Below are 16,743 nucleotides of genomic sequence, written 5' to 3'. Positions count from 1 at the left end.
ACTTCTATAGAGACAAAAAAGTCAGAAAGGAGGCCATTGACAGATATCCTGAATCTGAAAAGGAGAAAAAATGCATGGTGAAGCTAAGTAAAACTTACTATCCCCCTAGGGCTTTTGTTAAACCATGGTGGGAGGTCCTCTTTGTTTTAATGCGCTACATTAGATTGGATGGTAGGTTTACTAAAGTATATGGCTACCATTTTGTTTTGCTGAATCATTTTAGGCATGATGAGAAGGTTAATTTTCCTTATTTTTTATTATGCTCGATGAATGCCACTATTAAGGCCTAGAAAGAGAACCCTATGGGGGACACTGCCATGCATCAAGGATTAATGGTCCTTATTTATGACCATCTCAAGGCCAATCAAATAGCCCGCCCACAACCCTCTATTGAGTCTGAGGAGGATGGGTCTGACTTTGTCTTTTCAGTGGATGAGGATTCCGACAGTGACCCAACGAGTGATTCTGAGGAGAGCTTGGATGTTTCAGATTTTGAAATTGGTAAGAAGAGGAAATATATGAAAACAAGACCTTCTTCCTCAAAGGGTAAAAAACCTAAAGGTAGAATCCTACAGATTAGCTCTTCCTCGGAGGAGGAGGTCTCTGAAGACTCAGAGAAGGAGAAACCTCAGGGTTCTCTGAAAAAGAAAACTAAAGTCCACACTCAGACTAGAAACAAGCATAAGAGGAAGGAGGAGAATGTGAAGGAGCTGGAGGTTTATAAGCAGGAAAGGACTTCAGAAGTTGAACAGAACCTGGAGCAGGTGACCTCTGGTGAGGCTCTTAGGGTTGAAGACACAACTACTATTCATGACACTCCAAAAAAGGAACAAGATATCCCCGGTAAAATTGATCCTCTCCCTAACCCTCCTCTAAAGGGTATGCAAGGTTTTATTGACACTATGGGGTGGCTAATAATTGGTTACAAGAAAGCCATGGATGAGAACAAAAAGCTCAACCATAGAATTTAGATTTTGGAAACTATCAACACTGGGGAAGGGAAGACTATGGTTGATTACATTGAGGACCTAAAAAATACCATTGCAAAAGCTGAAAACATAAGAGACTCCTTCAACCCCAGATTTGAGAAAATAGAGAAAGACCTGCTAGAAAGGAAAACTCTTGCCGACACAATGGATCAAACTATTTCAGGCACTTCCAGTAAAGTTAGCAAAATTGAGGATGGCCTTAAGAGTATTGCAGAACAGAGTTTAAGCATCCTGAAGATTTCTGCTAGCAACACTAATACACTCATCAGCAAATTGGATGAGGAGAAGGAGACCTTGGATATTGACCTGACACTGAAGGCACAAGAGACACTCAAGGACCCAGAACTAGAACCAGAAGCAAAAAGAAAGAAAAGAAACCTAACAAGGACCTGGATGATCTCAAAGCTGTTGGGGCCACCTATGACCAGTTGGTGAAAAAGGCGGAGGACCTTTGGAAGACTATAGCTATGTAGTGCTTTCCTTGTTTCTTTGCTATTTTTATCTTTAGCTGTCTTTTTGGTTTGCTGGCTTTTTTGCCAGTGATTTTGTAAGTGGTTTATATGCTCTGGACTTTTAGATGTCTTATCTTAATCTCCTATGTTAAAGGTTTTGGGTCCTGAAAACCTATTTTTCTTAATTAATCAGAACACTTGTCTTCAACACATAGAAACTCTATCACTACATGCTTAACAACAAAACAAAATTGATTGCTAAGATTGACCCTCACAAGTATTTGTTATCAAAGGTTTCTCTCATAGGGAGAACTGCTAAATGGGTCATGCTACTAAGCGAGTTTGATATTAAGTATATAGATAGAAAAGCAATCAAAGGACAAGTGATAAAAAATCAACTAGCAGGTGCTCCATTTTGAAGGTGATCACCCTATCCTCATAGAATTCCTAGATGAATCCATAATGACTGTCACTATGTCTTTCATAATGAATATCACTATGTCTTCCACATGGCAGTTATATTTTGATGGTTCTTGCATGTAAAACAAATCAGGGGTAGGCATATTGTTGGTCACACCTCAAGGAGATTGCATCACCAAATCATACAAGATAGCCTTTGCATGCACCAATAACATTGCAGAATATAAGGCACTAATCACTGGACTTTGTTTGGCCATCCAATGGAAGATATTGGAATTACATGTCTATGGTGATTCCCAACTTGTCATTAAACAAGTCAAATATGAGTATGAAACAAAAGATGACAAGCTTCTTCCTTATCGTAGTATGGTAGAAAACCTAAAGCAACACTTTACATCAATCAAGTTTGATCAGATTCTATGCACAAACAATAGAGCTACAGATGCAATGGCTACTATTGTGTACTTGGTTTGTTGGGAGCCTGCAAGACAACAAGGAAACATAAAATGCACCCATGAAATATTATATGGAGAAATCTAAATGAAGAAAACATGTTCATCAAGTCAAATTACTCAAAACCGTTTCATATTCCTCTATCTCCAAGGATCTTCAAGATTCAGGGTGGCCCTCACTTGGAAGAGAAATCGATCTTTAAGATGACAACCTAAAGAATAAGATTAAAGGATATAATCTAGGATAAAAATGGATGCAACTAAGATCCTAGTGATGAGATGAAAATCTATTGATATGATATGCAAAATGGAGGTGTATTTCCAAATTGAAAGATTAAGTGATCTAATTAAGCTAAGATGAAGATTAGATATGAGAATGCTATGGAATTGATATGAATTTAAGCTAGATGATAATCCAAAGCATCATATAATCTAAGCTATGATGCAATTAGGATGGCCTAGATGCTTGAAGATGAACAATTGGAGTTCCTTGATAACCTACACAACAAAATAACTATAATATGGATGCAAAAGAAGATGGATCCTTAGATTGAATAAACGGGCTCTATTTATAGGGAAAATAGAGAAATGGATGGTTGAGATTGAGTAATCTGAACAAGGGCTAGGATTGAAAGTTATCAATCCTTGAGGGGATTTAAATCCAATCCCAAGTTGACAAATGTCACCTTGAGATGGCTTGAGAGGATGCTAAGAAAGCATTAGGGATACCATCATGGGATTATATCATTGGATAATGCCATTATCCAAGGGAGCATGCTATTGTCCAAGAGGTAAACTCTTGTGTAAAGTTGAGCATGGCCAAAGGGACAACCATCATGGGCTAGGATGATGTCTTTTAAGAGGCACTAAATTCTCTTTGAAGACTTTGGAGGTTAACTTGTTGAAAGTTAGATAACCTTACAAGTTTGGAAGACTCAACAAGTTAACTTGTTGAAGAAGGTGGAGTCTTCAACACATTTAGAATAATTTCTTCTAAATTTGGAGAAGTGACTCCCCCAAATTTAGGGATGTGACATGATTAGAGGAATTAGGCTTATTTGGAATGCATTACCCAAACAACGCAATCGATCAGTCGCACACGAAGTTCCACGAGTGTGATCTTTTTCAAATCCTAATATTATTTCTATCTCATCAACCTCTAGAGGAGCCACCTAACCTAGCCCCACCCAAACCAAGATCCATTCTTCCCACTTTTCAAGTATGTATTTCTATTCATTATCTTGCAGTTTCCCTCGTGAATTTTCAATTATAGTGCAAAGTTCTTCACGAAGGACACCACCACATCATCTACAGTCTAGTAATTCAATTTTTTTTTGATCCCATTGAGGCCAATAGTCCTTTGTCTGAGAAAGTCCTTCTTGAATAGTCATGGGGGGGAGAGGTAATGCTTGAAATTGCCCTTCTATTGCGAGATTGCGTACATAACCTCTTGGTCTTCTGGAAGCCGAAAAGTACTTCGAGTCTGCCAACTATGGTTCCACACTATAGAAATTCTTGGATATTTCCTTCCAAATATCCTTTGATGCAAAAGAATCATTCTCATAATAGAAAAAAGGTGGCCCTTGCATGAACACATTGATTTCCCCCAAGCATGGCCCAATAGGTTTCCTAGGAACTCCAAAACTAGTTAGTCCCTCCGAACATAAATTAGAGACATCACATCACACACTCCAGACATTGTTTGTTTGTATTGCATACTCTCTATTTGAAAAAAAGTTTATCAATAATGTTTCCTTTCTCCAAGAATTGGATCTAGGATTATTCCGTTAGATAATATGTAACATCCAATGACTAAATATTTTATTTACAAATGCTTATTTTATTTAATTATCATCTAAGCGTGAATTAAAATTTATATCTGTGCCGAAGCAGAAGATACAAGCTTAAGACTCATGTGCATATAAATTTCATAAAAGAAAGCAAGTAAGTATTATCTTGAATGACATGGAAATTGATTCAGGAGTTACATGTGCAGAATTTGGCAAAGTAAATGATGACAATCAAAATCAAATTTTGATGGCATGAAAAGTAGAAGAGTAGGCCAGTTCCATACACCTTCCTTTACTATTTTAAAAATATCATCGACCAAAATATTGTGCAGCAGTAGTATGGAGTGCGTTTCATCTATTTTATGCCCAAATATTTCATCATACCAGTTTCTTTTCAAAGGCGACTGATCGATTGCGTTTTTTGGGTAATGCATTCCAAATAGATACAGTTGCATACCATTTATCTGTCTTGAAAGCCTTTTATCATGATGACATTAAATTAAAGTTCTTTCTCTATTTTCTGGTGATCTTTGGAGAAGAGGTTGCTTTGCATCAACCTGGGATACATTTAACTTGTGTTGTATCTGCGTAAATATGTATCCTAGGTCAATGCAATGCAACCTCTGCTCCACCAATACCAGATGGAAAAGAAAGTACTTTAATTTAAAGCCATCAGGATAAAATGCTTTCAAGACATATATTAGGTATAAAAGGAAGCTTACCCTATCATTTGAAGGGGTTTACCTACAATTCAAGTGATCTCTTAATTATAAAATCAATTCAATTCCAAGTGAACAAGCAATCAAGCATTCATCAAGAATTGAAGGAGAATTCAAGTTAAAGCACACCATTCTGCATGACATCCTAAAACCTTGTGTGAGGATTCAAGAAAGATTCATCAAGGTATCATGTTTAATTTTAAGCATTTTTAGATTACATCTAAAGGGATCATTTTAAAGAGGGAGGAAGAGATCTTTTCCTAAAGATGTCTACTTCCAAAAAAAGAGGAGATATTTAATAAAGATATCATCTTTTAACTTAAGAAATGGGCATGAGATTAATAATACAAACCTTCCATATTGCACACTTCAAGGTATATTCAAACCTATTTGACCTAGGAAAGCTCCCATCAACAAACCTATTTTTGTCATTTTGTGTGTAGGAAATTGATTCAGGAGTTATGTGTGAAGAATTTGGAAAAGTAAATGATGACAATCATACTCAAATTTTGATGGCACGAAAAGAATAAGAGTAGGCCAGTTCCATACACCTTCCTTTACTATTTTAAAATATCATCGACCAAAATATTTTGCAGCAATAGTATGGAGTGTATTTCATCTATTTTATTCCCAAATATTTCATCATACCACTTTCTTTTCAAAGGCGACTGATCGTTTGCACTATTTGGGTAATGCATTCCAAATAGATAAAATTGTATACCATTTATCTGTCTTGTAAGCCTTTTATCCCGATGACATTAAATTAAAGTTCTTTCTCTATTTTTTGGTGATCTCTAGAGAAGAGGTTTCTTTTCATAGACTTGGGATACATTTAACTTGTGTTGTATCTGTGGAAATATGTATCATAGGTCGATGCAATGCAACCTTTGCTCCACCAATACTAGATAGAAGAGAAAGTACTTTAATTTAAAGCCTTCAGGATAAAATGCTTTCAAGACATATATTAGGTATAAAAGGAAGCCTACCCTGTAATTTGAAGGGGTTTACCTACAATTCAAGTGATATCTTAATTATAAAATCAATTCAATTCCAAGTGAACAAGCAATCAAGCATTCATCAAGAATTGAAGGAGAATTCAAGTTAAAGCACACCATTCTACATGACATCCTAAAACCTTGTATGAGGATTAAAAAAATATTCATCAGGGTATCATGTTCAATTTTAAGCATTTTTAGATTATATCTATCCTTTCCCTCAAAAGGAAAACATTATACTTCAAGGTTAATTCACAACCCGAGGTTTGACCTAGGAAAGCCCCCATCAACAAACCTATTTTTTTTGTTATTTTGTGTGTACGAAATTGATTCAGGAGTTACATGTGAAGAATTTGAAAAAGTAAATGATGACAATAAAACTCAAATTTTGATGGCATGAAAATTATAAGCATTCATTTTGTCTACATTCGACAGGTGGAGGATCTTGTTGATCCGCACCTCCTAGTCCCAACAATTCTACTTGAACACTCTGTCACGGGAGAAGAGATATGTCATCTAGGTCTACTAAGGAGATGCTTACTATTAGTCATATGATAAGAGAAAATAGAAGAAACATGAATACTACTAGCTAACAAGTTGTGTAATGTTGGGTGATTCATGTTACATCGTGGATTTCATTGGCTAGCAAGTTGTGTTATGCTAGGTGATCCATGAACGATAAGATTAACAAACAAAACCATTTGTTCGCAAGGCAATCCAAAAAATCTACTACAAAATGGTTGTTGTAGTGACACAAAACATAAACAACAATAATAACCAACACTTGCAAAGGTGTAAACAACAAAAATGGTCACACTAGCATTAATCCATGCTATTCCAAGTAACAAATCTCAAAAAAATAATAACCATGCCCTAGGGGGCGCTATGTACCACAACACTTCTAGTTTGAGGATATAACATAAATGAATTAACATGAGAAAAGAGGAGAGCTCATATGCCTCCCCTTAAGATGTCAACATACCTCTAGGTTGATATCTTAAGGTAGACAGGGATCAAGGCTGATAAGCACCTTCAACACCAAGAAGATACCCTTAATAAACATACATGCATTCCAAGCTAGGAAGAAAGATCCTTGTACATGCCTCATTGCTATAAGAAAGGAAGAGATAGTTGTAAAAGAGATATTATGGAAACATTAAACATAATTTAAATGAAGGCAACCAAAAGAATGCAAAAATATAAAAAAACTCTATAGAGAAACTATTTTACATACCTCAAATACAAGATTGTAGGGTGGAACAATAAAAAATGGCAAATCAAGGAAATAATGAAAGATCCACACCAAATTCTTATACAATGCAATCCAGTTGAAGGATTTTCATTCAACACAAGATAGTGAAGGGGTCATTATGATGATTTATTTGAAGGTTCATAAGTTAAAGGTAGTCACTAACATATGAAGAGTGAATAAATTGAAGAGCTCGATGAATTGCCAGCGTAGCATGAGGATGGTTGATGTCAACAATAGAAAAATGATATTATGATGGTGGTGAAACTACAAAAAGTTTTGATCATATTTTTATTGAGCATGAAAGCAACCACCTTGAGCTCATGAATGATAGGAATCATGTTGTAGAGTATCAACCCTTGTTGAACAAGGGTGTCACATTTTTGAGGCTTGATCAATGCAAGGAGACATTTTGTGTATATGAAGTGGTTTTAATTAGCTATTTTGTGTCCAAGCAAGGAGAGAATTTGGATTTAGGACAATTCTATGCAAGAAAGGATATCAAGTTATAAAAGATAAAAATAAACAAAGGTAAAGTGGATCCTTAAAAAGAGGAACAATTGACAACTATTATTCTTGCTCCACAATGTAGAGACAAGAAGAACTAGGCTATTACGTTGCCTCCCAAGTATGATTGCACATGAAATTGTAGTACCATGAATGGCAATGAGCCCCTAATAGGTAATTAAGATACCAATGTCATATAGAAAGATAAAAACATAATAGGTTATAAACGTCATTTAGAAGGGATATGATGAGTGTATAACTCATTGTCACCTATTATTTAAATGTTATTAGAACTACAATAAGTTGTTGAATTTTAAGAGTGGATCGAAAAAGTTGAAGCCATGGTTTTATGGCTCATTTAGGATTTCCAAGAGGATTAGAGAAGTGTCTTATAAGTTGGAGCTACTAGCGAATAGTAAGGTGCATAATATTTTTCATGTATCTCACCTCAAGAAAGTGTTGAAACAATGTAGTTCCATCTTTTGAGTTACCACTATTGGGTGATGAAGGGAAACTTATTCTTATTCTCAAGCCTATCATTGATGTAAGGGAGAATACTCTTAGGAGGAGGACTATCAAAGAGTAATTAGTGAAGTGGAAGAACTTACCAGTTATGGATACTACTTGAGAGAGTGAGCAACCTTTGCAACATCCAGAGTTGAAATTGCTCGGAAACAAGCAATTTTGGGGAGGAGAGATTTTTTATTTTAAAGCTAGTTGTGTCTCTAGCTAGCCATCTCATTGTTGAAGGTGAGTTTTGGGGAATTAAGAAACTGATTAGAGGTTCTTAGTCACTGGAGTATTGATGTAGAGCTCATAGGGAAGCACATCATTCACCATGACACAATGCCATTTCTTCAACTTTGTTTTGTAACAATACTCACCCAATTGGGTTCTCAAGAGGAACTATTCCAAAATATTATCAAACTTAGGTTGTACTAACATCCACAAGGAAGAATGGATCCAATGACTGATCCCATTACTCATTGTCACCTATTATTTAAATGCCATTTAGAAGGGATATGATGAGTGTATAACTCATTATCACATATTATTTAAATGTTACTAGAACTACAATAAGTTGTGGAATTTTAATCTCCAAATCATGACATTCAATACTGGAATAGTTGATGATTCTTGAAAAAAGGATTGTCCTAATTTTGTTAATGGTTTTTTCTTCAATTTTTCAAGGGGAGAGTAATAAAGTTGTCTTTCAGAAACTCATACAAAATTATCTCTTGTTGTGATATTAAAAGTTGTTGGAAAAGTCATAGATATATTAGACAATGGGGGAGGGGATGTCAACAAAGGAGGAGGATAGAAACCTAAATCGCTGCATATCACTTAACAAACCACCTAATACTTAATTGACGTGTCTATAATATGCAAGACAACCGATACTAAGGGGTATATATTAGTTAAGCCCGATAACAATCAATGTTCATAGTTAATATACTAACTAATATTAATCAGAGTGCATTGGTTAAGCCCGATAACAATCGGTGTTCATAGTTAATATGTTAACCGATATTAATCGAAGTGCATTGGTTTTAATGTAAAGTGATACCATTCGGTATTCTGTGCTATGAGATTTACAACCGATGATTATCGATAGTTAAGCATTGATTGAACTTTTCAAGTATGGTTGAATATATATAAATTTAAGAATGATCATCGATCAAATGAAGGAACAATAGCTCTTCATCATAGTTTATCGATAGGATAGATGATTGAATGAGAGACTTCATTTATCTCTCATTCAATCATTTATCTTACCGAGGCTATCATGCATTAACAGGATAGAGGGACCTTATATCAAATTAAGGAAGGCATGAGAGTGATATATGTATTAGTGTAATTATTATACTTTTTGAATATTTATCCTTAGTTACATTTAGACCAAATTACAAATGACATTCAATATAGGACCACAATTTACGTCACCCTATCTACATGTTACATTCAATATAGGACCACAAGTTACATCACCCAATTAGGGTCAGACCAAATTACAAGTTACATTTATAGGGCCTGTCCTATTCGAGCTAGCTACTATTTCAACACATTCTAACACATGTATCTATTTCTATGCAATAACTAGTAGTAGCTACATAGACTAGCATGGTACATAAGTTTTTTTCTAATAGTGCCCTTCATATGCAATTCTTTCAAGATTATTTCGTTGTATCTACCTTCTTAGGTTATGCAAATGGAGATTAGATTAGGTTATGTATCTACTATCTTGCACTGTAATTCTCATTGTGTTTAATAATTTTTAATCCCTTTGGTGAAAAAAAAGGAGGTTGATGATAAATATCTATGTTGTCTATTAGTTGATTCCCATGCCAAAACTTATCACACACAACAGAAATATGATAATCTTGGTTAAAAAATCTCATACAGAAGAATAATGAGTTATGTCTTAAGTTTCATTGCATGGTGTTATGTGACATTGGATAAGTTCACTACTATTAATCATGAAAGATGATGGACTAATCATGGATGGTGCTGAAATTGTTACGAAAAACCTAATGGAGCCATGGTTTACTCACAAGGTTGATCAATATGAAATTTCAAGTAGCTTCCCGGGTTCCATAACAATTGCAGCTGTGGTCTACTTCACTCAAATGTACATGAAAACAAAAAGTGTTAAGATCAGAAAAAACCTCTCCCTGCATGTCCACTTTAAGGCCGGCTCGGATGATCGCTATTGGTAAATGCCAATGCCCACCACTTGGAGGTGGGGGGTTGGGAATGTTGGGTTCAGACTCGGCAATTACCCCCAACAATGCTTCGACAACCAACTTATTCATGATATATTATGCTGCTTCCTCTACCCAGAAAAAACCGATTGTGGCTGGGGTTTGTCACTATATTGTTCCTTTCACGGCCACGAAGTGGGGGCCTTCAATACTTGTTTGAGTTCCTTCCGCGGCTGAGTGAAAGATCAAACAAAAACCAGTTCCTTCCATGATGCTTTGTTTCAGTTCCTCCAGGAAAATTCCACCATAAAATCGAACAAAAACCAATTAACCACTTGACCATGAGTGGTTCCCGCCTAAACAACTATGACCAGGAATAAGAAATGAGTAGTGGCAGAGGCAACGCTAAGGGATTATGGCAATCAGAGGTGGAATTGTGGACCGGAATACGTTGCTAGGACACCAACGAGAGAATGGGAAGAGGCCACAGAAATCATTTGAAATGTCTTGGTCTTTTTTTTTAAGTAATGCCCGCTGTCATTAGAATTTTGATGAACACGGGCACTTTTTGTAAAAAACACAGACGTCATTGCCAATTCCTTCTCTACCGCAAAAATATATTGAATGATCATCTGAATTCTGATGAATGCGGGCAATGTTTCAAAAAAAAATCAAATTTGTTCACAATATACCTTCTCCATCGAAAACAACTGTTGGAATTTTAGGGCAAATGTATTAGTGACCCGAGTTTGAAATGGTGTGTGTACTCATTGGTCCCGAATCCCCTTGGTATCAAGAGACCTTCACCTACCTAAGAGACAACACCATCCCTCCCCACCTCACCAAAACCCAACAACAAACTTTCATCTGTCGTTGCGCCCATTACACCATCCTTGGAGGCACCCTATTCAAAAGGCATTGTGATGGTTCCCTCCTAATGTGTCTAGACAAACAAGATGTTGAATGGGCACTACACGAAGTGTATGAGGGTATTTGTGGGGCACACTTGAGTGGTCTCATTTTGGCTAAAAAGATCTTGTGAATGGGATACTACTCGCCTACAATGGAAGAAGATGAATATAATTATGTGAAGAAATGTATCCCTTATCAGAAGCATGGTGGTAAGATCCATGCTCCATCACAGGATCTCTAGCCTTTTATCACACCTTGGCCCTTCTCATAGTGGGGGCTCGATCTCATTGGGAAAATCCACCTTGCATCCTCCAATGGTCATAAATTCATCATCACAACCATTGAATACTTCACCAAGTGGGTGGAAGCCATCCCTCTTACCTTCACCACTGGGAAGAAAATCTCTAAATTCATTCTGAATTACTTAGTCTGCCACTATGTAATCCCCAAAGTTATCATTAAGGATAATGACAGACCTTTTAAAAATCAAGATGTTAAAGAGCTTTGCCAAAAGTTTGATATCCAACACTGCTTCTCCACCCCATACTATCCACAAGGTAATGGTCAAGCTAAGGCTTCTAATAAAAATTTAATAAAAATCCTTAAAAAGACAATCAATTAAGCTGGTCGTGATTGGCATCTCCAACTCCATCCTGCTTTGTGGGCTTACCACACCTCCATCATCACACCCATAGGTGCTAGTCCATATTCCCTTGTCTTTGGCTCTGAAGTTGTCCTCCCCCTTGAGATCAAGATCCCCTCCCTAAGAGTGTCACCACAAAATATACTCCCTGATGAGGAATATAGAGTCGCTAGGCTGCAAGAGCTAGAATTGCTGGATGAAAGGTGTCTCAAGGTGTCGAACCATCTCCAGGTATATTAGAACCATTTGTGGTTGGACTATAAAAAGAAAGTCAAAAATCAAGAATTTGAAGTTGGTGATCTTGTCCTTATGGAAAATCAGAGAAATCTTCAAGAAAGAGAAAAGAAAGGCAAGTTTAAGCCTAATTGTCTTGGACCTTATGTGATCACAATAAAATTATGGATCAGGGGCATATTAGTTGGCTACTCCCTAAGGAGATCCCTTGCATGTGCCTATGAACATCATGCACCTAAAAATATTTTATGTGTAGTCCTCAGAAGGTCACCAGTTTTCTAAAAGTATGCAAAAAGTCAAAACAAAAAAGCATAAAAATATTAAAAAAATGGTAAAAACACAAAAAATGAAAAAAGAAAAAAAGTAAAGAAAAGTTATCTCGTCCATCAGCGAAAACAACTTTGTGGCACTATGGGAAAGTAACTTGGTGAAAGCTTGTTTACATGCATCAAAGTAAATAATCTAGATCCATCATCTATCAGGTTAGACTCTATCTTCCCCAACCACCCACCCGATATTCATATTCCTTAAATCGAATATTCTGACATCTTTTTCACTTCCCCACCCGACACCCAAGGATAGGAATATCTATGTAGGATGTCATCCTATGCTTTAAATTGATGGTGGTGAATTGATGTACGTGGAGACAATCAATTAAAGTGTGCAAAATTAATTGACATGACTCAAGTAGTCAGTTTCGTTGTGTCAAATATGTTTTGATGTGACATGAGTCATTACATGACCTTACATACTCCTCCACATTCCACCTGCTTGCCTGCAGCCAGTAACCTTATTCATTATTTAATCTACACCACTACATAAACCTTCTATCATAGCATACATCCCCCTGATCGTTGTCGGTTGTCTCCTTCATTCTATCAAGAAAATCACTCCGATGACCTTGCCATCCCCGCCCCTTTACCAATGAGGAGGATTGTACAAGCCTAATTAAATGGCCATCTATGCAGGACTATCCTCAACTAGCCAGTTATTCATTCTCCCCAAGCATATGATGATGACTCTTTTCTTGAATCATGAATAAGCATCATCCCATCAAACTAAGCTTTCAATCATCATGCTGAGCTTAATCCTGAATCCCAAGCTTAGCTTCTTCTTGACCTGTGTGTTATTCAAACATCCATCCATATGTACTCCATCAAGTCTTTGCAGTTGAGTGCCACATCTGAATTCATGTGTCCACACCATCTGCTCTATCGCCTATTCAGTTCCATCAGTCACCCACCCATTGGGATGCATCCTTCCCCTATCCGATAGTCTATCCTAATCCCAAAATCTTACTCTTGGCAAGAGATGTCAATTGGTCGTTAACAATTTGCTTGCATGAATTGATCTGTTTTCTTTGATTTGCATCATTTTGTCCTATGTCTGCTCCTACTCACGACTGCCAAGACCAATCTATATCTTGGTATGTTACGGGTTGGGGCATATTGAGGCATGTTTTTATGGTATGGCATGTTTGAAGGTCTCTCTTGCATGAAGCTGTAGTCCTATATCTACATCTATATGGTGTTTACACAGCTGCGTGCCAAAGATTCTTGTTTGTCTGAGAGCCGGTCCATGCCTCAAGTTTTTCATAACATCCTGATTCCTATAATTAGTGGTGTAGACTACCCTTGGCAAAATCAAAACTAGGTTTTCTCTCCACATTTTGCACAACAAATCCCTCCATCCCCATCATCTGCATTTCATCCCACCAATATGCAGCTCGAAGACCTTAATTTATTCATTTTCCAAATTTCTTCTAATCCTATGTCGTTGTACTATGGTTGGAACATTCAAAAAAACCACTTCATTATGCATTATCATCTAACATGAATTGCATTTTCCATTTAATTTGCATAGTTATTAGTTGCATTATTTAGTGGCATGATTATTTTATCCATTTAAGTTTCATTATCACTTTCATAATCATTTTAGTAACATAATCATTAAGTGCATTTGAGACATGCAAACTGGTACATACATTCTTGACTACCCATTGAAATGTATTTGTCATGCATATACAAAGGAGTCATGAAAATGAAAAGAAATTTAACAACCTAAAAGTAACATTTATCAATACACTAGAAGTACCAGGTCACATCCACTATAAAATCCCTGGTCTATGAGCAAAGCAGATAAGATATAGAGAAAAAATGGATAGGTCCAAATCAAACCGTTAAGAAAATATTTGATTAGTGTGTCAAATTAAAATGTAGAAAGTACTGTTATCCCATATTAATTCATCACCTGTCCTTGATAATCTATACTTGCAATGAGATGATTAGATGTTTTGGGTTGAGATTTTTTTTTTCATTACTAATTATCAATTTGGTCCCAAAAGGTGCAGCCTCAGGGATATCTTCTTCAGATCTCATCACATAAAAAATCCAAAAAACATGCACATCATATACAAATATCATCCACATGCATCCTGCATCCACAAGCATGCTAGATAACATATGCATACATATAAAATCATCCACATGCATCTTGCATCCACAAACATGTCAACAACATCACATATATACATATAGGCATCCATCTTGCATCACAAAAAGTCAGACAATATCCACCACATGCATCACATCAAATCAATAATCATAGCATCATTATCCATCACATAATAAAATAATAATCAAAGTCCATCAAAAGTCCATAATAAAGTCCATACATGCATATATGCTGCCAAAAATCATATCTCATATATCAAAAATAAATAGGATGTGTCAATCATGGTACAATAATATAAATCCCTGAAGGGTCAAAATACAATGTCACATACAACAGGGCTAGCCCACACTCCCTATCTCCTCATCTCCATGTCCTCTCCTAGTTGTACCTCCAGATGGTCCTGCACCCCCTCTAGGTGGCCTCATAGCCACTGATCCTCTTGTCTATTGTCTTTGGGTTTGGCATTGACTCTGAGTCCCATGAGATCGCACTCCCTTGGTGTATGATGCAACTCAATGATATACCAGCACCACTCCATGGTACAAGCCTCTATAGTAGGCTGTCTCCCTCGTTGATCTTTCCGCCCTGCCCCTATACTTGGTATACTCACTAAACACCAGTGAGAATCCTGTGGGCTCTAACATTCGACGGGCTGCATCTCGCTCTACTCGCAACCTCCCCATAACTTCCTCTTCTTTTCCTATCTAGGTGCAGAGAGAATCCATCTCTCCATACATCCTCTCCAGTTGCTTCTCATCCCTCTCATCCCTCTCCTCTCTCAAAGCTTCCACCTCTATCCGAGATGCCTCCAAGCTCTCCACCAGGTCATCTACCTCCCTCCTCAGTTGTGTAACCTTTGTCTGCCCTTCTCTCTCCACTTGTATATCCTCCTTCCCCCTCCTATAACTCTCTTTGATAGCATCCGATCCCTATAACTCATCCTCCAGGCTCCTAGCCCTCACTCGAGCACCATCCCTCTCCTATACGACCTTGTCATACTCATCCCTCGACATCCTATCCTCTGCTGCCCCTGAACTTGTACTGGTGCTCCTTCACCTTGTACCTATATGTATGAGATGTCCATCGAATGACCACCACCATCCCCTCCCTCTCCCTCTCCTCCAATCTGCCCAATCTGTGCGATTAATGGCTAGACTGGTATCTACTATCTCCTTTGCTCCCTCTGTTGGCCCTCACCTCTCCTCATCCCTCCTCTCCTTTGAACCTGACCTCTATCCCATCCCCCTTCCACTAATGCCCTATCTATAGGACCCTCATCCTCTCCCCCTATGACCTCATGAATCGATGGCCATAGCTCATCCTCCTCCAGAACTCTAAGAATAGTGAGTCGTACTAGCAAATGAGCCTCCCACCAACCCCTGTACACGTCAGTCATGCCCACATCATCTCCCACCTCCCTCCGATAATCCCACACCGTAGTGGTTGCACCCTCCTAACTCACTCAAACCTACAAAGGGCTAATAGTCTACCCCCATGTCCCGATCTCTTGAGTGATCCTCGGATATAATCGCTCAGACTCCACTATATCCTGAATATCCCCAAATCATCGAGCCACCCAATGTGGCACATAGTTCTCAATGACATGTACACATTTGCTAAATAGCCACATCTCTGACTGTGCCCAGTGTAGCTGCCAATCCTCTATCCACCTCTCGCAACCCAAATAGGGTCTCCAAGTGAAGAACATCAGCTCATCAAAGACCCTCCTCCAAAACCATATCACTCCAAGCCTAGTGTAATGGAGTAGTCCCGTGTACCGGTCCACATATGGGAATTGTTGCCGCCTGTCATATACCCCAACTAGTCGTATCACTGCGATATTCTTCCATGCCCATACATGCAAGAGAGTCACTCCTGTAGAAAGACTTTGATACTCTCAATACAAAACCAAATGCATGTTGTGGTACAAATGCCCTAGCATAGTCACTACCCACACATACTCCATACAATCATGTACCATGTAATACATGCACCTGCTCCATCGTATCGAAAAACTATGACCACCAAGATCCGACATCACTCATCTGCTAATCAGTCCACAAATAAGAAGAACTAAGCATGGAATATGCCTAATCTGCATTGCCTATCCAAGATGTAATCATGTCCCATCCATTGACAACCTGTCATACTCTCACACCTGGTAAAGGTAGTACTATACTGCCTCTAATTGATACTCAAGAATAACATCGTGAATGGGGATCTTC

The sequence above is a fragment of the Cryptomeria japonica genome, chromosome 5 (genome assembly GCF_030272615.1).
Source record: "Cryptomeria japonica chromosome 5, Sugi_1.0, whole genome shotgun sequence".
In the NCBI taxonomy this organism is placed as follows: Eukaryota; Viridiplantae; Streptophyta; class Pinopsida; order Cupressales; family Cupressaceae; genus Cryptomeria; species Cryptomeria japonica.
This window is presented reverse-complemented; position numbering follows the sequence as displayed.